This window comes from Triticum urartu, chromosome 2A, assembly GCF_056163025.1.
Source record: "Triticum urartu cultivar PI428250 chromosome 2A, HENAU_Tu73, whole genome shotgun sequence".
Taxonomy (NCBI): domain Eukaryota; kingdom Viridiplantae; phylum Streptophyta; class Magnoliopsida; order Poales; family Poaceae; genus Triticum; species Triticum urartu.
The window spans coordinates 143,995,717-144,004,880 of NC_141874.1; positions in this window are offsets into that span (position 1 = coordinate 143,995,717).

A 9,164-nucleotide genomic window follows, 5' to 3' on the forward strand; every position below is an offset into this window, starting at 1 on the left:
TGTCAAGGTATGTGCTTTGTGAAAGTCCAATTAAGCGTCTTGATCTATCTCTATAGATCTTAATGCCTAATATGTAAGCAGCTTCACCGAGGTCTTTCATTGAAAAACTCTTATTCAAGTATCCCTTTATGCTATCCAGAAATTCTATATCATTTCCAATTAGTAATATGTCATCCACATATAATATCAGAAATGCTACAGAGCTCCCACTCACTTTCTTGTAAATACAGGCTTCTCCAAAAGTCTGTATAAAACCAAATGCTTTGATCACACTATCAAAGCGTTTATTCCAACTCCGAGAGGCTTGCACCAGTCCATAAATGGATCGCTGGAGCTTGCACACTTTGTTAGCTCCCTTCGGATCGACAAAACCTTCTGGTTGCACCATATACAACTCTTCTTCCAGAAATCCATTCAGGAATGCAGTTTTGACATCCATCTGCCAAATTTCATAATCATAAAATGCGGCAATTGCTAACATGATTCGGACAGACTTAAGCATCGCTACGGGTGAGAAGGTCTCATCGTAGTCAATCCCTTGAACTTGCCGAAAACCTTTTGCGACAAGTCGAGCTTTGTAGACAGTAATATTACCGTCAGCGTCAGTCTTCTTCTTGAAGATCCATTTATTCTCAATTGCTTGCCGATCATTGGGCAAGTCAACCAAAGTCCATACTTTGTTCTCATACATGGATCCCATCTCAGATTTCATGGCTTCAAGCCATTTTGCGGAATCTGGGCTCACCATCGCTTCTTCATAGTTCGTAGGCTCATCATGATCTAGTAGCATGACTTCCAGAACAGGATTACCGTACCACTCTGGCACGGATCTCACTCTGGTTGATCTACGAGGTTCAGTAGTATCTTGTTCTGAAGTTTCATGATCATCATCATTAGCTTCCTCACTAACTGGTGTAGGTGTCACAGAAACAGGTTTCTGTGATGTACTACTTTCCAATAAGGGAGTAGGTACAGTTACCTCGTCAAGTTCTACTTTCCTCCCACTCACTTCTTTCGAGAGAAACTCCTTCTCTAGAAAGTTTCCGAATTTAGCAACAAAAGTCTTGCCTTCGGATCTGTGATAGAAGGTGTATCCAATAGTTTCCTTTGGATATCCTATGAAGACACATTTCTCCGATTTGGGTTCGAGCTTATCAGGTTGAAGCTTTTTCACATAAGCATCGCAGCCCCAAACTTTCAGAAATGACAACTTTGGTTTCTTGCCAAACCACAGTTCATAGGCGTCGTCTCAATGGATTTTGATGGTGCCCTATTTAACGTGAATGCGGCCGTCTCTAGAGCATATCCCCAAAACGATAGCGGTAAATCAGTAAGAGACATCATAGATCGCACCATATCTAGTAAAGTACGATTACGACGTTCGGACACACCATTACACTGTGGTGTTCCGGGTGGCGTGAGTTGCGAAACTATTCCACATTGTTTCAAATGTACACCAAACTCGTAACTCAAATATTCTCCTCCACGATCAGATCGTAGGAATTTTATTTTCTTGTTACGATGATTTTCAACTTCACTCTGAAATTCTTTGAACTTTTCAAACGTTTCAGACTTATGTTTCATCAAGTAGATATACCCATATCTGCTTAAGTCATCTGTGAAGGTGAGAAAATAACGATATCCGCCACGAGCCTCAATATTCATCGGACCACATACATCTGTATGTATGATTTCCAATAAATCTGTTGCTCTCTCAATAGTACCGGAGAATGGTGTTTTTGTCATCTTACCCATAAGGCACGGTTCGCAAGTACCAAGTGATTCATAATCAAGTGGTTCCAAAAGCCCGTCAGTATGGAGTTTCTTCATGCGCTTTATACCGATATGACCTAAACGGCAGTGCCACAAATAAGTTGCACTATCATTATCAACTCTGCATCTTTTGGCTTCAACACTATGAATATGTGTGTCACTACTATTGAGATTCAATAAGAATAGACCACTCTTTAAGGGTGCATGACCATAAAAGATATTACTCATATAAATAGAACAACCATTATTCTCAGATTTAAATGAATAACCGTCTCACATCAAACAAGATCCAGATATAATGTTCATGCTTAACGCTGGCACCAAATAACAATTATTTAGGTCTAATATTAATCCCGAAGGTAGATGTAGAGGTAGCGTGCCGACTGCGATCACATCGACTTTGGAACTGTTTCCCACGCGCATCGTCACCTCGTCCTTAGCCAATCTTCACTTAATCTGTAGTCCCTGTTTTGAGTTGCAAATATTAGCAACAGAACCAGTATCAAATACCCAGGTGCTACTGCGAGTATTAGTAAGGTACACATCAATAACATGTATATCACATATACCTTTGTTCACCTTGTCATCCTTCTTATCCGCCAAATACTTGGGGCAGTTCCGCTTCCAGTGACCAGTCTGCTTGCAGTAGAAGCACTCAGTTTCAGGCTTAGGTCCAGGTTTGGGTTTCTTCTCTTGAGTAGCAACTTGCTTGCTATTCTTTTTGAAGTTCCCCTTCTTCCTCCCTTTGCCCTTTTTCTTGAAACTAGTGGTCTTGTTGACCATCAACACTTGATGCTCCTTCTTGATTTCTACCTCCGCAGCTTTCAGCATTGCGAAGAGCTCGGGAATAGTCTTATTCATCCCTTGCATATTATAGTTCATCACGAAACTCTTGTAGCTTGGTGGCAGTGATTGGAGAATTATGTCAATGACGCAATCATCTGGAAGATTAACTCCCAATTGAATCAAGTGATTATTATACCCAGACATTTTGAGTATATGCTCACTGACAGAACTGTTCTCCTCCATCTTGCAGCTATAGAACTTATTGGAGACTTCATATCTCTCAATCCGGGCTGAAAGATCATGGATGTCGCCTAGAGGGGGGGTGAATAGGCGTTTTAAAATAATTACGATTTAGGCTTGAACAAATGCGGAATAAACCTAGCAGTTAATTTGTCAAGCACAAAACCTAAAACAATTAGGCTCACCTATGTGCACCAACAACTTATGCTAATCAAGACAAGCAACTATGTGATAGCAAGATATATGACAAGAAACAATATGGCTATCACAAAGTAAAGTGCATAAGTAAAGAGCTCGGGTAAGAGATAACCGAGGCACGCGGAGACGACGATGTATCCCGAAGTTCACACCCTTGCGGATGCTAATCTCCGTTTGGAGCAGCGTGGAGGCACAATGCTCCCCAAGAAGCCACTAGGGCCACCATAATCTCCTCACGCCCTCGCACAATGCAAGATGCCATGATTCCACTAAGGGACCCTTGAGGGCGGTCACCGAACCCGTACAAATGGCAACCCTTGGGGGCGGTCACTGAACCCGTACACTTTGGCAACCCTTGGGGGCGGTCACCGGTACCCGTCAAATTGCTCGGGGCGATCTCCACAACCTAATTGGAGACCTCGACGCTTGCCCGGAGCTTTACACCACAATGATTGAGCTCCGAACAACACCAACCGTCTAGGGCGCCAAGGCACCCAAGCGGAACAAGCTCTAGGGTGCCCAAACACCCAAGAGTAATAAGCTTCTCAAACTTCACTTCCACGTATCACCGTGGAGAACTCAAACCGATGCACCAAATGCAATGGCAAGGGTACACGGAGTGCCCAAGTCCTTCCCTCTCAAATCCCACCAGAGCAACTAATGCTAGGGAGGAAAATGAGAGGAAGAACAAGAAGGAGAACACCAAGAACTCCAAGATCTAGATCCAAGGGGTTCCCCTCACATAGAGGAGAAAGTGATTGGTGGAAATGTGGATCTAGATCTCCTCTCTCTTTTCCCTCAAAAACTAGCAAGAATCCATGGAGGGAGTGAGAGTTAGCAAGCTCAAAGAAGGTCAACAATGGGGGCAAAAACAAGCTCAAGAGATGGGGAACCATTGGGGAAGAAGACCCCCTTAAATAGGTCCCCACGAATCTGCCCGTTATGTACAGAACAACATAGGAGCGGTACAACCTCTATGAGCACCGGTACAACCGGTAACAGGCAATAAGCGGTACAACCGGCCCACAACCGCCCAACAACCGCACCACAACAGAGACCAGTCCGGTGGTAGAGCAGTACATGACCGGTACAACCTCCGGACCAATTCTGGAGCGGTACAACCGCTCCAAACACCGGTTGTACCGGTCAAGCGGTACAACCTCTCCATGGGGCGGTACAACCTCTCTGTGTAAAACAGGCAATATCAAAACAGCCACAACTTTCGCATACGAGCTCCGAATTCAACGAAACCAAGTTTGTTGGAAAGCTAACGACAAGGGCTAACACAATCTTGAGAGAAATATCAATAATAAGCAAGTGAGAAAAGGACCATAATAAAATGGTGAGAACCCTTCCTCGGAAAAGACCGGTAAAACCTCCAACACCGAAAACATCATAGAAGATGCATGCGAACTCCGTTTTCGATGAACTCAAGCTTGTCATCAAGATGACCATAAGCTCTAAGACTCAAAAATGGAACCAAACAAGAACCAAGAAAGATGATGCAAAGATGCAATGGTTTGAGCTCTTGACTAATGATACGATCAAGCTACTTCCTAGAGAGCCCCCCTTGATAGTACGGCAATCGATCCTACAACCCGGTCTCCCTACTACCACTATGAGACCGGTAAAATAGAAAAACTATCAAGGGCAAACCTTTGCCTTGCACATAGTCCACTTGAGCTAGATGATGACGATCTTGACTTCCTCAAGTTGGACCACATTTCTTGATTGTGTTGGCTCGATGAAGACTAGTTGATTGCTTCCTCATACTCCACTATGGGTGAGCCACTCTTTGGCACATCTTCACAATTCCATTCACACCACAATGGACAACAAGCTTCAAGCTTGATTGCTCCCCCATACTCCATTATGGGTGAGCCTCTCTTCGAGTTGCTCCAGTTGAACTTGCACACTGCAAACGTGATGACGATCACCACTTGATGTCATCCTCCATGGGTTGTATGAGATCTTCCTCTTGAAGCAAGACCATGCAAACATACCTAACCCCACAAAGAACTCTCACGTAGACCATGGGTTAGTACACAAAGCGTAATGGACAATGCTTACCATACCATGGGATCACTTGATCCCTCTCGGTACTTCTTCTACGCTTTGTGAGTTGATCAACTTGATTCACTCTTGACTTAGTCTTGATCAACATTGAATCTTTCCAACTCTCTTCATTTGGATGATGTCTTGAAGGTAAACATGAATGATCACACAATCTTCTTCTTCAAGACATGCTTGCAATAAGCTCAACTCACACATGACCAATCTTTGGATAATTCCTTGAAAAGCACTTTGGCCATCTCAACTCACACATGACCAATCTTTGGATAATTCCTTGAAAAGCACTTTGGCCATCTCATAAACTCCTTGAAACCAACACATGGACTTCAACAAATCCTTCAAATATAACTCAAGGCAACCGTTAGTCCATAGAGATTGTCATCAATTACTAAAACCACACATGGGGGCACCGCATGTCCTTTCACGGGCATTTGCTTGAAATATTAACTTCAACTCCTGGAACATCTCATATGCTCCATGACGTTCAAAACGTCGTTGAAGTCCCGATTCTAAGCCGTAAAGCATGGCACACTGAACTATCGAGTAGTCATCAGCTTTGCTCTGCCAGACGTTCATAACATCTGGTGTTGCTCCAGCAGCAGGCCTGGCACCCAGCAGTGCTTCCAGGATGTAATTCTTCTGTGCAGCAATGAGGATAATCCTCAAGTTACGGACCCAGTCCGTGTAATTGCTACCATCATCTTTCAACTTTGCTTTCTCAAGGAACGCATTAAAATTCAATGGAACAACAGCACGAGCCATCTATCTACAATCAAGCATAAACAAGCAAGATACTATCAGGTACTAAGTTTCATGATAAATTTAGGTTCAATTAATTTACTTAAAGAACTCCCACTTAGATAGACATCTCTCTAATCCTCTAAGTGATTACGTGATCCAAATCAACTAAACCATGTCCGATCATCACGTGAGATGGAGTAGTTTCATTGGTGAACATCACTATGTTGATCATATCTACTATATGATTCACGCTCGACCTTTCGGTCTCCGTGTTCCGAGGCCATATCTGTGTATGCTTGGCTCGTCAAGTATAACCTGAGTATTCCGTGTGTGCAACTGTTTTGCACCCGTTGTATTTGAATGTAGAGCCTATCACACCCGATCATCACGTGGTGTCTCAGCACGAAGAACTTTCGCAACGGTGCATACTCAGGGAGAACACTTCTTGATAATTAGTGAGAGATCATCTTATAATGCTACCGTCAATCAAAGCAAGATAAGATGCATAAAATATAAACATCACATGCAATCAATATAAGTGATATGATATGGCCATCATCATCTTGTGCTTGTGATCTCCATCTTCGAAGCACTGTCGTGATCACCATCGTCACCAGCGTGACACCTTGATCTCCATGGTAGCATCGTTGTCGTCTCGCCAATCTTATGCTTCCACGACTATCGCTACCGCTTAGTGATAAAGTAAAGCATTACAGCGTGATTGCATTGCATACAATAAAGCGACAACCATATGGCTCCTGCCAGTTGCCGATAACTTGGTTACAAAACATGATCATCTCATACAATAAAATTTAGCATCATGTCTTGACCATATCACATCACAACATGCCCTGCAAAAACAAGTTAGACGTCCTCTACTTTGTTGTTGCAAGTTTTACGTGGCTGCTACGGGCTTAAGCAAGAACCAATCTTACCTACGCATCAAAACCACAACGATAGTTTGTCAAGTTGGTGATGTTTTAACCTTCGCAAGGACCGGGCGTAGCCACACTCAGTTCAACTAAAGTTGGAGAAACTGTCACCCGCAAGCCACCTATGTGCAAAGCACGTCGGGAGAACCGGTCTCGCGTAAGCGTACGCGTAATGTCGGTCTGGGCCGCTTCGTCCAACAATACCGCCGAACCAAAGTATGACATGCTGATAAGCGGTATGACTTATATCGCCCACAACTCACTTGTGTTCTACTCGTGCATATAACATCAACATATAAAACCTAGGCTCTGATGCCACTGATGGGGAACGTAGTAATTTCAAAATTTTCCTACGCACACGCAAGATCATGGTGATGCATAGCAACGAGAGGGGAGAGTGTGATCTACGTACCCTTGTAGACCAACAGCGGAAGCGTTAGCACAACGCGGTTGATGTAGTCATACGTCTTCACGGTCCGACCGATCAAGCACCGAAACTACGGCACCTCCGAGTTTTAGCACACGTTCAGCTCGATGACGATCCCCGGACTCCGATCCAGCAAAGTGTCGGGGAAGAGTTCCGTCAACACGACGGCGTGGTGACGATCTTGATGTACTACCGTCGCAGGGCTTCGCCTAAGCACCGCTACAATATTATCGAGGACTATGGTGGAAGGGGGCACCGCACACGGCTAAGAATATGATCACGTGGATCAAATTGTGTCTATGGGGTGCCCCCTGCCTCCGTATATAAAGGATCAAAAGGGGGGGTGCGGCCGGCCAGGAGGAGGGCGCGCCAGGAGGAGTCCTACTCCCACCGGGAGTAGGATTCCCCCCCTTTCCTAGTTGGAATAGGATTCGCGAAGTGGGGAAAGAGGAGAGAGAGAAGGAAGGGGGGGCGCCGCCCCCCTCTCCTTGTCCTATTCGGACTAGGGGGGAGGGGCGCGCGGCCCAGCCCTGGCCACCTCTCCTCTCTTCCACTAAGGCCCACTAAGGCCCATATATCTCCTGAGGGGTTCCGGTAACCTCCCGATACTCCGGTAAAATCCCGATTTCACCCGGAACACTTCCGATATCCAAATATAGGCTTCCAATATATCAATCTTTATGTCTCGACCATTTCGAGACTCCTCGTCATGTCCGTGATCACATCCGGGACTCCTAACAAACTTCGGTACATCAAAATGCATAAACTCATAATATAACTATCATCAAAACCTTAAGCGTGCGGACCCTACGGGTTCGAGAACAATGTAGACATGACCGAGACACGTCTCCGGTCAATAACCAATAGCGGAACCTGGATGCTCATATTGGCTCCCACATATTCTACGAAGATCTTTATCGGTCAGACCGCATAACAACATACGTTGTTCCCTTTGTCATCGGTATGTTACTTGCCCGAGATTCGATCGTCGGTATCTCAATACCTAGTTCAATCTCGTTACCGGCAAGTCTCTTTACTCGTTTCGTAATACATCATCTTGCAACTAACTCATTAGTTGTAATGCTTGCAAGGCTTATGTGATGTGCATTACCGAGAGGGCCCAGAGATACCTCTCCGACATTCGGAGTGACAAATCCTAATCTCGAAATACGCCAACCCAACATGTACCTTTGGAGACACCTGTAGAGCACCTTTATAATCACCCATTTACGTTGTGACGTTTGGTAGCACACAAAGTGTTCCTCCGGCAAATGGGAGTTGCATAATCTCATAGTCATAGGAACATGTATAAGTCATGAAGAAAGCAATAGCAACATACTAAACGATCGGGTGCTAAGCTAATGGAATGGGTCATGTCAATCAGATCATTCACCTAATGATGTGATCCCGTTAATCAAATAACAACTCTTTGTCCATGGTTAGGAAACATAACCATCTTTGATTAACGAGCTAGTCAAGTAGAGGCATACTAGTGACACTCTGTTTGTCTATGTATTCACACATGTATTATGTTTCCGGTTAATACAATTCTAGCATGAATAATAAACATTTATCATGATATAAGGAAATAAATAATAACTTTATTATTGCCTCTAGGGCATATTTCCTTCAGCAAGGAGCTTTGGCCGTTACAGGAAAGCTTCGAAAGGAAATAATGGACCTCAAGCAGCAAGTCAATAAGCTCGAGGAGGAGAATCGTATCCTGAGGGGCATCATCGCCAAGAATAGCACATCACCACCTCTGAAGAAAGAGATATAATCACATGGGTATGGGCACTCCCCTTGGCAACTGCCAAGCTTGGGGGAGGTGCCCCGGTATCGTATCACCATCATACTCCTATCTTTACTGTTTTTCTTAGTTCGATCCTTTTAGTAATATCTTGATCTAGTAGAATAAAGTTTTTGGTATGATCTAGTTTTGAGTTTTGCTTTATGATCCCTCTATGTAATCGAGTCCGTGAGCTATATAATAA